Source organism: Arvicola amphibius, chromosome 4 (assembly GCF_903992535.2).
Source record: "Arvicola amphibius chromosome 4, mArvAmp1.2, whole genome shotgun sequence".
NCBI classification, from domain to species: domain Eukaryota; kingdom Metazoa; phylum Chordata; class Mammalia; order Rodentia; family Cricetidae; genus Arvicola; species Arvicola amphibius.
In genome coordinates, this window is record NC_052050.1 from 151942432 (window position 1) to 151958136 (window position 15705).

The window sequence follows — 15705 nt, forward strand, 5'->3', positions numbered from 1 at the left end:
CAATGTGGGGCTCAGTCACTTTCTTCATCTATTGCCAGGTGGAGGTTCTATGGTGATATGCAAGAAAATCATCAGTATGGCTATAGGAACTGGCCTTTTCGGGCTCCCTCTCCTCAGCTGCCCAAGGAACTAGCTGGGGGCATCTCCCTGGAAGCCTGGGAACCCCTCTAGAGTCAAGTCTCTTGACAACCCTCAGATGGCTCCCTTTATTACGATATATGCTTCCCTGCTCCCATATCCACCCTTCCTGTATCCCAAGCATCCCATTCCTCCGAGCTCCCCCCATTCTCCCCTTCACGCTTTTCTCTCCCCATCGTCCCTTGGCTGCATCTCGCCCCACCCTCAAGTTCCCAATTTTTGCCCGGTGATCGTGTCTACTTCCAATATCCAGGAGGATTACTATATGTTTTTCTTTGGGTTCACCTTCTTATTATCTTCTCAAGGATCCCGAATTATAGGCTCGATGTCTGCCTTCCTTCTCCCAGCATTCAGTTTAGTTTTCCTGACTAGCTCTATTCTGCTAAGCCAGTGGCTGATACAGCTTCTTTATTCCAATAAAAGCAACACATATAAAGAAGGACTTCCCACACCAGGGTGATACTAGTGAATACCACCATACAAGGAATTTTCAGACAACTTACCTCTTTCCCTTGGAATGAATCTGGAGCCTCAGGCAGAATCTCTACCCCAACATCCGTTGTACTGTGATTCTTGTAGCAGTTGCTGTTTTGTGAGGTTCCCAAGGAAAATTGATACTGAAGAGTTTAAAATTCCAGTAGAACACTATGTCAAACAGAAATTAGCTCTACAGTTTTGTTCTTAATCCTCTATGTGTTCTTAATGCTAAGCTGTGGGGTCAGACTCTCTGGATAGATGTTATATGAGCACCTAATGGGGCATTTCTACTGTAAGAAGTCATAATACACAGATTAACTTGAAAAAATGATTAACAAATGTTTCCTCTAAATCACAACATGTAGTAGAAGATGACTGATAATTAATAGTAAGTGTTAGATGACTAAAAGATAAGTATTGAGAAATTATTAATTTTTATTAACTATTTTTATCACTCAGGCTATTAGGTATCAGGGGTAGAATGTAATTTTTTTCTTCATTTATCATCTTAGGGCTTATTGGATGTTTGGCTTATTTCCATTTGAAAATTCTTAATTTGCATGTAATAAATGTTATTCAGTTGACCCACATTTTCAGTTTTCTTGATAGGAAAGTTAAAAGTATCATGGTGGACAGCAGGGTAAGGTAGACTATATGTGCATTCTCCAGGGGAACAGACTTCCACTGGGGAAGTGTGGGCACAAGAGAGTTTGGTATGGTTTGATCTTATTATCCCTACATTTAGCTAATGTACAGAGAATAGATGGCAGACAATTAGGCATAAACCAGGAGATGTAGGGAGAGAGGCTGCTAAAGTCCACATGAGACCTCGTGGCACTTTGAATAAAGGAACAATGATCATGTTGTCCAAAGCATAACTACAGGCAGAGCAACACAACACAGTGGGCATCTTCATCTTTGCCCTTAACTCTGAGGAAATCTAGTCTTCTGAGTCACAATGTCATTGCTAAAAGCATCTACATTTCCCTTTCTAGTCAAAGTGAGGTAGAACTTGCCCAACTGACTCTTTCAACAGAGCTTTTGTGAACATGTTCTTGAATGTACAGATGTGAGATAGTTTCAAAGTGGCTCTTGTCTGAACCTTAAAGTTTATTAAATCATACTTTTGGCCTCTTGGGAATCTGCCACGATTAGCATTCATATCACGGAGCCCCCGGGTCATCCATTTTTCTTATCTGCGCTTATAATCCAAATAAAATAATTCATAGGATATTTTCACATTCTGAATCCATATTTCATAACAGGCAAGATGAGCTAATAAACAATGACAACACAGGTCTATCTGTTTCTTCCGCCTCTCCTCTCAACCGCATAAATGTCTTCAATGGCTTCCCTAAGGTGTGCCAGGATGATCACTGCTAAAATGAAGAAAGCGGAATGAAGACCTTTCACAGTTCTTTGCAACTCGAAAGTTTTGACTATGTTTCAAATCTTTCAAACCTGAGAAATGAATAAAGAAACACTTTGCAAAATACTGATTCCTGTTGGTTCCTGACAATGTCAGAGTCATCCATGAATTGGAAAGAATTCACTGAAATGAAGGAAGACAAGCTACACAAAACCCCATCCTTTCCCATCAAGGTCACTCTTCATTGATGAGGGGGTGTCCCTGAGACACAGCTAGACACTACACACTGTGTTTGGGGGAACTAGCTGTGGCAACCTTCTTGTCAGTGGGATGGCAAAAGAACTGCTTCTGCCATTTTTTTTTTTTTTGGAGCAGGACCCTAATAAAGGGTTCAACTTCATGTCCTTCCCCAATCCCACCACTTGACTGCAGAGTGAGTTCCATAGCTGACTGGATCCACTCCTCTGCATCATGTTTTGAGAAGGAAAAAAGAAATCTGTCTTTGTCTTCTGATACTCTGAGTACCTTTGTGTGTGTGTGTGTGTGTGTGTGTGTATTTACTTAAGCTCCCATCTTAGCTAATTTGTATATCTAAAGGAAAATAAATAGTGATGGAATTGTTCATGTAGATTGACTTTTTTTTTTATCTAAACTCAGGATACTCAATATAAGAGGTGCTTATTGGCTATGACCAGTATGTCCTCTATATCTTACCCCCCAAGGAAAGAAAGTTACATTCTGAGGTTAGTACACACAGATCCACTAGACAGACCTACATGAGGCCAAGAGGTGAACCTTATTGAATAAGAATTGTCCTATAACTTCATGTGTGTCTTTGATTTCCAGCTCTGAGAACAATGGCCCAGCAGATACAGCCTTAGGCAAGGCCCCTGCCGATCCATCTGGGTGAGGCACAGAACTACAGTGTCCTGGTCGTATTTTTAATGAGCTAGAAATTCTGAACAACACTTCTCCCCACCCACACACACCCTGTCCAGGTCATGGAGCAACAGTGGGAGGAACTGAGCTCCTGTCTGCTGCGCTTAATCAGAACTTGCTGTGTGAGAGAAGAGTTCCCGGCAGAGGGCTCAGGCCCTGTGGGCTCTGGATGATGGCATTCACACTCATAGCAATTTCTCAGGTCATGCTGACCTCCATCGTTTGAACATAGTGCTGGGAAAAAACCACCTTCTTCACATAAAATGCAGAAAACATCAAGACTATGTCAGTATTGAGAAGCAAGCGAATCTCTGCTGTAAACCATGGACTCCAATTACACCAGGGTAAGAAAAACCATGCCAGGGAGAGCTACAATTCTCAGTCCTAATGCAGCATTAGGGGCTGCGTGCACTTGCTTTTGATGCGACCTGTAGTCAGAAGCTTGCATAGAGAACTCAAGTCACCTCCTGCAGCAGGTACAAGAAGAAGCGTGTCCTGTATTTGCAAGTCAGATGCATTGGTCCATGAAGACCCCAGAACATCATGTGGGTACAGGTGAAGCTCCCTTCAACAGCTCTGCACGCAACACAAAGGGTACTCACTAGACTGGGAGGGAAGTGGAATCTCATCAGGAAGTCAGAGAAAATGGAGCCACAGTAGTTGGGCATGGAACTTCCAAATCTGCACAAGTGCGTTTCGGACATACTGGAGGGAGAGTCTCTGCATGCTGGTTTTGACTGTTAACTTTACAAAGCAAGTGTCATGTATCCAGAGAGCTACAGGCTCATCTCTGCCTAAGGTGCTGCTAAATTTCTGAGATTTCTAGGAAAATACAGAAGAGATAATTTCTCAGAATTTCCAGGAAATCTAATTTCCTGAGGGAACACTTCAGAAATATGATCAGCAATGACCCAGGTGTTACTACCACAGAGGGAAAATGCCTAATTGAAATTGGCTTTGCCATACGGCCCTCTAACAGCCTATTCACACAGCTCTCATGATCAGTATTATATCTTCTCTCTGTCTTCATCAAAGGCATCCAAGCAGGCCATGAAGAAGTACCACGAAGAAGTCTGTGAACTGATAACATGCATTTTTAAAAGAATGCTTGTGGAATATCCCCTTCAAGTCATCAGTCAGTGATCTTCCCCAAAAGTATAGTCTATTGGAATTGTTCTTAGTTGCCCACAAGATCCTGATGGTAAGACCCTATTGTTGAATATGCCACATACTTTGGTCACAGGACATGGGAGAATCCATGTCCTGATGCTAATCTTCTGGGCAGAGCCTTGCTCCATACTAGCCAACTTTCACAGTACTGGAAGTTGGTATTCAGGCTGCTGGGGTGGGGAAGTCATCAACAGTCTGACCCAGCCATGTACTTTGTGGACTGTAATAACAGCAGACCCAGAAAGACAAGACCATGGGTATAGGAGTGGCATGGCTTTTATCAGGGTAACCAACCACCTTCTGATTTGATTTAAGGCCTCCTCTATAGGAGTATATGCCTGATACTGTAAACCTGGCCAATAACCCATGGTTGGGGGGCCAAAGGCTCCAAGGATAAAACTCCTATAATTATTATTCTGCTAAATGAACATAGTATCAAAGTGTCCTCTAAATGCCCACCTTTATGTCCATAGATTAGTTCAGTACTCGGTCCTCATCAGACAAGATTCTTTGGGCAGTGGATGGTAGAAACTCACAACAGGCCATAGAGCAAAGACTAAGTGTCAACAAAGTACCCAACCACAAAGGGGACATCTATATCATAACACCTCCCCAAAGCTTAGGGACCATTGTGGAAGAGGGGAGGGATGGGAAGTTTCTAAGAGTCAGAGTTGAGAAAGAATCAAATGAAAGCGTTTTCTGGACATGACAGGAACGGTGCATTCATGAACTTGGAGTGGCTGTGTTGGCCTGCAGAAAACACCCTCAACACTGTCAACAAGAAAGCAGAAAGAATGCAAGGGTCAGATGATGGGGCCCTGCAAAATACTTTTTTCTGGACTTGATGTGTTTATCACAGCTGTAAATGCACAAGACCAATCCAGTTAAAATTCTAACTTATTAAGATACTATTGGTAGTTGACTACTGCTGAAGAAGAGAGAATCATTCTTCTTATAATTTTTAATGTATAGCCATTAGTAGATTCCCCATGTTCTGATTCATGGCCCATACCCATACACTAAATAGAGAGCTATCAAAAAGAAGAAGAAAAAAGAGATGTGAGGTCAGGAGGGATCTTGCTTATATTAGCCCATTATTCTAGTATATGTTAGCCATGTGGCTCGGTACCTTTCTTCTGTGAGGCAGTCACATCTTGCTTGCTCTTTGGCTGGGGTCACAACTGCAGAATAGGATTTCCTTCTTCCCAGAATTCTCCTGTTCTCATTGACCTGCCTCTACTTCCTGTCTGGTTGTCCTGCCTAAACTTCCTGCCTGGCTACTGGCCAATCAGTGCTTATTTAAAATATAATTGACAGAATACAGACCATTGTCCCACACCATTTCACATATAAAATAAAATAAAATTTCAAAGGTTGGGTGTATAACCCAGAGAGATGCAGAATATAAACCTAGAAAGTGCTATACTCTGAGTATAGCCTGTTACACACACACATGCATACACATGCACGTATGCACACACACCTTTCAACTCAAAGATACTGCAACAGCCTCATCTGAGAAAGGAGCATGCTCTGTTTCTCTGGGCACTCTGGCCGTTGGCACACTAAGAACCTAGGGAAACAATTTGTAAAGCAGATGTTTTCACATCTAGAACACAGGAATGTGCTAATTTTTAAGATGTAAAAGCTTGTTTTGTTCCCATATGTTCTTCTGCCTGCACTTCCTTATCGCCATCCTTCCTGGTGATGTATTAAGCAGAACCTTTCATTCTGTATAAACACAGTCTAATGACTGTATAGTGTCTTTGCATGCACTTGCTCCCAGTAAAAGCTCAACACAAGAAAAGTTGTGAGTTCTTAGAGCTCCCCCAATGCTCTTTGGGTCTGCAGCCTCTTCTGCTGAGAATTCGTATTCCAGACTCCAAGGCGTGTCTCAAGAGCCCCACTGTCCCAGCCACAAACAAACAATATGCTTTCCTCTGGTACTAACTGACAATTAGCTCCTTTCTTTGTAAATAAGATTCTTTGTGGACTGCCTATATTCCAGCATACTTATCCTGGATAATTTCTGAGAACTCTCTCTCTCAATTGTGTTTTAAACCGACCTTGGAAATATTTCAGGATTCCATCCTTTAAAAGTGCTTAGTTTAAAACTTCCACCAAGGAAACTGGGAGTCGATGCAGATAACACACTTTAAACACTTCTCTCTTAAAATCAGAGTGATTTTCCAAACACTGTCTTCAGCTAAACCCCAATATGTCATTATTTTCCCAAGTGTTCACTGCTTGGATTGCTGAATATATTTTCTTTATAAAAAGGGAAGACTCAATTTCTCTTCCAATTTCACAGCCACATAACCGCTTGGAGTTATTTAACAACAACAGCGGTACCTGGACAATAGATTCATCACTTGGACATACTTGAACCGCATCCTACACCATTGAATTGTGTTACTACCTCTATTACATCAGCCTTAATTCCTAAATTCCTCTTCCTACGCATTCTAAAATAATTTCCTTGCGATGTGCTGACCGAGTTTGAAGGTTCATATTGTGCTCAGTCCATATTCCCTGGGACCATCTTTAGTTCCCATTGTCCCCCTTATCAGGCGGCTGCAGCCTCAGTCCCCACGCTCCTGTGGAATATGATAGTTTCTGTCTGAGAAGTTGTCTGTTTCTTCTGGAAACTTAGAGGATGCCTGCGAGGTTCAGACTTTATGAAAAAAAATTTCTACAAGATCTTCACAGTTATAGTCCCCAACTGGATGTCATAAAATTTTAATTATAGCCTAAAAATACAGCCTTTGTTTCTTTATGTGAGTCTTCTGAAGACTGGCAATTTGAAATGGCTCGCCAGCACTGTCGTTTGAAGTTTATTTTCTGTTTCTATGACACGGATGGCTCTTATCTCTTAGGGTATTTCTATGGGACTTTAAGACAAATACATTTAATTGTTAAGGCTTTCTTCTAGGCATCCCCTCACTGTGGGCCGTGTGAAAAGGAGCAGCAGTGTGCTGCTGGGACGCGGGTTATAGAGCGGTGACAACACAATCCCATTCTCTGCTGAAGTTCGACTTTTTCTCCTCCTTATCGGTGGGTGTCTTCAGTCAGGCTTTAAATAGACTCAATTCTGTCTCATCCTTGAAAGAAAAGAACAGAGAACCATAGACCTTCCCCAGTGTCACTTCTCCCCCTGATACACCTCTTCCATTACCTCTGCACACAGATGGTGTACGTGTGTGGGTGTGCATGCACATGCGTGTGTACATATGTGTGAGCATGCGCGCACGCGTGTGCATGTGTGTGTGTGTGTGTGTGTGTGTGTGTAATTATTATGTGTATGTGGAGGTCAGTGGTAGGGATTTGGTGTATTCTATTATTCTTCCTTTTCTTTTCTTGACACAGAAAGCCTGGCTGGCCAGGATGCTCTAGATATCCTCCTGCTCAGTCTTCTCATTAGAGGCACATACCTCCCTCCTCAGCTTTTTTACAGGGTTGCTAGGGACCAAACTCAGGTTTTCATGATTACATAGAAACCACCTTACTCACTGTGCCATCTGCCTAGCCCCCGACACCAAAGTTCTTTAAAAGTACCCACATCCATCATGTCTCCATGTTGTATCATTATGAATAAAGCCTGCCTTTTGGCTCCACCCCTTACACCAAGGTGATCAACTTCCCTCAATGACTCTAAATTTGAAGTAAGCTCTTCTAATACCCTTGTGACACAGTCCCTGGCTGTTCCAGTTCCTCTGGGCACTGACATTTTTGCTAATTTGTGACAGCTCCCTCTGATGAACACATGTAAAGGAAAAGGTCTTCAAATGTGTCTTTGACTCTCCTTATAGAACCTGCAGATTCCATGAACAACTCCAGCTGCTTTGATGCTTTCTGCAGCCAATTACATGAACCCAGACATCTCTCTTGAGCCAGCAATACCCTTCTTGCTTGACTGTCACACAAGCCAATGTGACTGTGTATAAGTGTAAACTAGGTGCCTTTTCCTTTCCAGACCTGATTCGCTCTCCCCTGCCATGTTAACTCACCCAGTAACTGCATTTACTTCACTAGTAAACAGACTCTCTCTCTCTCTCTTTCTCTCTCTTTCTCTCTCTCTCTCTCTCTCTCTCTCTCTCTCTCTTTCTCACACACACACACTGTGTGTGTGTGTGTGTGTGTGTGTGCAGAGAGTGTGTGTGTGTATAATCACTGTCTGTCTATCTGTCTGTCTCTCTCTCTCTCTCTCTCACACACACACTGTCTCTATCTATCTATCTATCTATCTATCTATCACTTTCGCTTTCTCTCTCCTCACTCATTTATGTTTATGGATGTCTCTCCTTTGACGGCATTCCCTTCTGGAAGTTCTCTTGAACTTGGCTTCTGGGGTTATCTCCCTTTGTGTCAACCAGGCACACTGCATTGACTAGCAAGAGCTTGCAGAATCAAAGTCACCAAACACATAGAGTGTGGTGGTTTGGCTAAAAAGGACCCCAAAGGCTTTTTTCCCCTTCTTCTTCTTTTTAATCAATTTGAATACATACTCACCAGGGTGTGGCATTATTTGAAAGGATTAACAGTTGTGGGCTTGTTGGAGGAAGTATGTCTCTGGGGAAGCGCTTTGAGGTTTTAAAAGTCCATGGCAGACCCAGACTCTCTGCTTGCAGGTCAGAATGTGGATCTCACTCACTTCTCCAGTACTGTGCCTGCCTACTGCCACGCACCCAACCATGATGATAATAGACTCTGAAAGAGGAAGCAAGCCCCCAGTTAAGTGCTTTCCTTCATAGGAATTTCCTGGATGTTGCCTGGAGGTTGTCTCTTCATAGTAACAGAAAAATGACACAGAAGAACCGGCTCCTAGTCAGACCCTCCAGGAAAGGGCCGGCTGTACGCAGAAACCCTGATGGGAAGACCCTGGTCACTGATGTTCCGCCTTCAAAACCGGACCCCAGAGAATGCACTCCCCCCAGAGATCTACTCACTAACCCGCTTCAGGTCACCATCTCTGGCCCCACTACTGCCTCACCAGGGACAGAGAGAGTGTGTGTGTCTCCCACTGTGGCATCCCTGTTCATTATAGCCACATCTCTGGAAGGGCCACTTTAACTGGTAAAAGCTGAGCTAAGCGATTCGGTCACTGGAAGCTGAAGGAAACCTATTATAAGGGATTCATGTAGGTGGGGGTGTGAGTCACATGACTAGGAGGTCAGGTTATAAGATACCAGAAGGCCCTCTGAAGTCTATGTAGGGTGCAGTTAAAAATAACCTGTAGCCCAACACTCTTTGGTGAACCAATCCAAGAAGATGAGTCAAGTTAAGATAATTAATACTAATATTCAAGCCTTCTAGGTTGATTTTCTGCTTTGTTGTTCTATTAAATATTGATGAGACATATTTCCTAACTATCCAAATGTGAATTCCATTATTTCTCTATTTATTACTATTGTTTTCTTTTGTATTTTCAAGTCCTTTCTGTATCCCCTGGGAGTTATGTCTGAACTAATGCCTTTATTATTAGGTAATACCTGTCTTTATACCTTTGGATTTAATATCTTGTATTTTATACTCAGAGAGCCTTTCATACATTCCTTTTATTTTTGCTTCTGCCATATACACAGACACTTATATTTATTCATACTGACCCAAGCATTCAGCTTTTCACTATTAGCTCCCATCAATGGGTAATGTGAGTATCTTTGATACACAAAATCAATTGAATATTTTATATTCAGTCTGGCAATTCATTTTTTTCAAATTGCTGTGTTTAACCTTTTATATCAAACATAATTACCTATAGAATTTGATTTGAATTTATCATCTTGCTTTTTGCCTTCTTTCTGGGTCGCCCATTTTCTCCTTTCTCTGCTTTCTTTGAACTGATTCTATTTTACTCCTAGTACTTCCTTATTGAATCTTCATTGTAGACCAGGGTCTGGTTCCCCATGAAAATATGGTTGCTTATTAACTTTCAGGAGGTAAAAATACCATGAACCAACATTTATTCACAAAACATCAAGATAAGTAACAGTGTAAGTTGACTGTCTATTGTCCCTCCTGGTGACCTTGGGGTTCCTACAAGCTCACTTGTGCCCTACCCAACTTCCCTAGCCATACCAGAATGTTTCTCTCACAGTTTGCTGTCAGTATACCATGTAACTGTTTGCACACCCCTGCCACAGAAAGGATTGTACACTGTGCCTAGCAAAATATTTATGGATGTAAAAAAATACACATCTGTTTAGTGAATAACTGACAGAGGCATAAATGTGTAAGATAGAAATTATCCAATTTCAGAAGTGAGGACAGAGCCAGTCAGAAGCCTACCAGTATCAAACACAAACTGAGCATACTCAAGAAACAGCAAGAATTACTCTGAAGGGATTAGTAGCCGGATGAAAACTATAGTCAGATCATTGATGAATTGTACGTTGGTAATCAATTCTCAGCTTCCTTTGAAATCACACAATATCAGTATATATATATTTTTTAATCTAAGGAGAGAAAAGTGTGGCAGGGTTCAGGAAATGTTGCATAAAAAAACAATAAAGGCAAAATTAACAACTGAAAAAGGAATTCTCTCTCCTCCTGAAAGAAAGTGCAGCAAGTGTGTGGCCCCGGCTCACACAGATGAAGGCAATAGTGTGGACACGTATGTTGAATGTAGCAGCTCACGATATATAAGATGTCACATTAAAACTCAGATCACAGAAGGAAGCACATCCTCGATACCTTGTTTGTTTTCTGTTGCCGTTGGCAAACACCATGATGGTAACCAAAAGCAACTTGATCAGGTCATAGACCATCACTGTGGGAAGCCAAGGCAGAAACTCAAGGCAAGAACCTGTAGGCCAGAGCTGAAGCAGAGACCATGGAAGAACTCTACTTGCTGGCTGCCTCCCTTCTTATTCTTGGCTGCCTTTCTAACTTAGCACAGGATCACCTGCTAGGAAGAACACTGCCCACATTGGGCCAAGTCCTCCTACATCAGAGAGCAATAAAGACAAACACAAATATCAAGCTCATGTATATATTAATATATTTATCAGGCATATTTCCAATTAATGGAAGCTTTTAAATTCATAAAACAGCACACAGATAAAGCCATCACCCCAGGTTCACTCTGCAGAAATCGCTGCTGCAAGGCACATTTGGGGCACTTATTAACCCTCCGGATTCTTCATTCTGCCCTACACTTTCCACTGCCCATCTCCTCTCCCTTCCTCTTCCCCCTCTTCTTCCTCCTGTTCCTCCCTTCCCTCCCACCCTGCACATATCCACATGCGTCCAATCTTCTAGAGGAAACGGCCTCATCCTTTTGACAGACTCACTGTTTTAAAGGCAGAGAAGCTTCTCCGCAGCCACAGCTGTTCACTTTTCTGGCCGCTTTCTCTTTTCTGGTTCCTGATCAATTTCCTCAATCTGCTGCAATGACTTTAACTCATAACTGATCAAATCCATCTGCCACCTGTATATTTGTTCAGAGATTTGTGGTGCACAGATTTAAATTCTCACGTTTCCCTAGGTCAGTCTACAGATGGATTGCTCCCCGTGACTTTTCCCATGTCGTTCTGCCTCCTAGGGTTTTCACTCTCGGAGCCAAGCTCTTCTTGGCTTTCTTGTGTCTGCTGAATCTTTGTATTCAGTGGCCTCTTCCTCACCATCCCTTCTGACAGATATGCTATTCGATTTTCTATTCTAGACAATTGAAGCTTTTCTCTCTTGAATCGTGCGTGAAGCTTGCCTGTTGCACAAGCCTTGTCTCTAACCCATTTCAATTTATGTAGTATGTGACTACTTTTTAAAAACCATCTTCCGTGTGCAGAGGTGTGCATTCTTGCATATGTGCAGATGCATGTGTGTGTGGAGGTCAGAGGTTAACATCAGGTTCACCTTCATTTTTGAAAGAAGACCTCACCCTGATCCAGAACCCACTGATTTGCTTACACTGGTTGGCCAAAAGCTCCAGAAATCTGCCCTACTCCTCTTTCCCAGCACTGGGATTACAGGCAGATGCACAAACTCAGCATTGTACCAAGGTGCTGGGAATCTAGATTCGGGTCCTCAGGATCACATGGAATGTGATTTACTGACCGAGTCACCTCCCTGGCCTCCTGTACTCACTAATGTTCATATGCTTACCATGCTAAATTACAACTGTGTGAATTCTGCATACACCTCAGCTAGTTACGGTTTCTCTTCTTCCTGGAGTATGTTTCAATTGGGGCATTTCTAATAACCTTATCTCACCATTTTTATTAGTATGCATTAATTATTCAGAAAAATGGGTTCTCATAGACGTTTCATGCGTTCACATAGAATACTTTAACTTTTATCCATGCCCCGATGACACTCGTCTCTATTCTTCCTCTTCCCCCAATCCCTTTCTTCTTCATAGATTCCACCCCATCGTGTGCTTTAGTGTTGCTATAAACGCGCCCAAGTGTCTCTGTAAGCTGCAGTTAAAAATCACCTGCATTGTGTTTGATCCTTTTGAATACTGTGGTCAAGCAGCAAGAAAACAACTTAAGGATCATCACTTCCCAGCATCACCCGAGGGGCCTTGAACCCTCGGCTGCTCTCTAAGTCAGCAGACGAGCGCACATCACGCACAGCCTCCTGGGAGCACAGATCAATCCCTCTGATCTTTCTGGGTGGTCCTTTTTCTGGCTTTCAGCATTTTCTGAAGATGCGCGCGCGTGCACACACTTCAAAGGCCAGGATTCGGACTTTGCTCTCCACATACCCCTCCCTCCTCCATCTGCCTGTGTTGTGAACTGCGGCCATTTTATTGTCCTTTAAACTCTGAAAACTGCTAATCTGCCTGTCCCCTGGGACAGGTCAGGCATGCTGAAGACAGTTACATGGGGCAGATGCAGGCCTAATTTGCTTTTATCTTGCGTGGCTTGCTTTCATATTGCCCGTTCTAGTCTCATGAACTCTCTGCCTCATATATTCTGTGCTACTGTGGTTGGCCTGATTTTTGTAGGTGGTACCAGCTGTTATTTCCCTTGCTCGTACATCTGGGGCTTTAAATGCAATATCGGCTATTATCCACATTGCCACAGCATCTCTCTTTCATCTCCGCTGGCACCCTGTTTCCTGACAACCCCCACTACTTCTGTTCACTCAGGTGCCCTGGAAGTAGTGGATAAGTTGAGCTAATTCTTACGTTTATTACCAAACTTTCGCTCAAGGGAAGTCGTGGCATTACGATTACATTTCAGAATCTTCTTGTAGATGTCACAGTGTCCCACCCTTCCCGTTTCCCTACAGATCGATAACACATGGGTTGCACCTGGGGAAGGTACCCTTTCAGATGAGTGGCCCCGGTAGGAGCTGGTGGTTCGGGTTAGAGATCCATGGCCCACCCAGTTCATCTAGTCCTTCGTGGGGTAGCATCCCCACCAGAGCGCCACAGCTTGTACCCACTGTCCCCTTAGAAAGACAGAGCAGGGATCCCAGGGTGTTCATTCACGTTCCCAAAGACTCTGGGGACAGAGTGTGTCAGCCTCAGAGAATGCCCAGTCCAATGATAGAGAAGGAAAACCTGTTCTTCTATTATGGAGTAACTATGCTTCAAGGTTTAGATTTAGGAAATACAATGTAATTCTAAACTAAAGTATACACACACACACACATACACACACACATACACACACACACATATATATACATATATATATACATATATATATGTATATGTATATATATGTATATACATATATATGGCTTGGGCCCAGGATCTGCCCATCCACAAGCCCATCAAAGCAGTGCAGGAGGGAGCTGGATTTGAGGGTGTTCTCCTCCAACCCCCGTACTCTTTCCCTGGCCTGTCTCTCCTGCAGTACTGATTTCTTCCTGAGTCTCCTAATCCGGACTGCAGTAGAGGAGAATTTATGGAAGTCAATAAAGGTATGCCCACTGTTATTCCTGGCACAGAATTAAGACAGGTTGGTGAGTCTTTTATTATTCCTTGAACAACATCGAATATTTCTCATCCACAGACCTCACTTCATCATTAATCCTCAGCTGCAAACGGGCCCGGGGCAGTGCCGAATCCCCTTGCAATTAAATCTCTCTCCACGTGAATTCTTTTACTCCAACCTGCTTTGTTTTGACATGTATATTTCCCGTTGGGAGCTATAGCTAAGAAAAACTAGACAATGCTAGCTTAAGAAAAATGTTTCCTCAACTTCCTTTCCACAATGATGCCTGCTTTAGACGCTGTATCTAAAGGGACATTTATCATGCACCTAGTGATTTCCACTGGACTCAGAGATCTTGGAAGAAAGCACAGAGACATAAATCTAAAATACACTCCATATGTTTTCTGTATGCAAAGGGGCTAGGCCTCTCAAAGGTCTGAGTTGAATAATAAGTGGTGTGTTGTCATTCATCTAATGAAATAACCAGAGGTTATTATTATGGTGCTATGCAGAACAATGGGTGCTATTTCTAGAATGCCTAGATTTCAGAGTGTGCAGGAATATTTTGACATTGAAAGATTCCTGATATTTTGCTCCCTATCTTTTATCTAAAGGTAACATTTAAATGCTTGTATATAGCCGGGTGGTGGTGTACGCTTTTCATCCCAGCACTCGGGAGGCAGAGGCAGGCAGATCTCTGTGAGTTCGAGGCCAGCTTGGTCTGCAAGAGCTAGTTCCAGAACAGGCACCAAACTACACAGAGGAACCCTGTCTCAAAAAACCAATAAATAAATAAATAAAATGTTAGTATATAATTCTTTCTGTTGAATATGGCAGACTTGCATGCATGTTTCAAAAGATGGTATTGTATCTAGATCCATCCAGAAATAACTGGAATTAAATCTGTTGGTCTAGAGCAAAGATGGTCTGCATAAAATACCTGCAAGTGATCCTGACATGCTGGGCTAACAGATGATGAGGGACTGAACTGAAAAGTACCAATTCTCACCCAACCCCACCCAAGCAGCAAATAAAGACTCCTTGGGTTTGGGGATGTGAGGCCAGATACACACTGTGAAGGAGCATCTAAGGGCCAATGTCAACCTACTCGGCAATCTTCCAGTGGGGTTGTATCTTGCCTCTTGCTTCATTTGTTGGAAGGCATACCCGTGAAGTCATGGGAAGAGTGAGAGCCAAGTGCTCTTCTCTTCAGGGTCAAAAGCTCTACACCACAGAGAAGTTACTATGAGTAGAGAAGACCACTGAGGAGATTCTTTTCCCACCACTGGGAAATTAACAGGGGAAAGGGGGACTTCAAATTCCATTGACAAAAAGGAAAGGGAAAAAAGTTGCGTTTTATGAATGCTTTCATCTTAAATGTTTCAAATATATCATGGCAACATTAAGCACAAATTTTGAAGTATTTTGACATCTTTGATAACATAGCTGCATCTCAGAAATGACTTAAATAGCTAATATGTGGCATGGTAATCTGACCAAATGTGCCACAAAACACAGGCAAATAAAAGCCAGACAAGAGAGTCAGATCTATAAGACAGTTTGCTACTGGCCACACCAATATTTTTCCTATTTATGAAACAAACTTGGACATACTGTGAATATCTATGACTTGCAAAGGAGGCAGGATTATAAATATTTCTTGCAGAATGGCTATAAGTCAATAGCATTGGGGAAAGGGATGGACCAGACTTGGATTTCTGG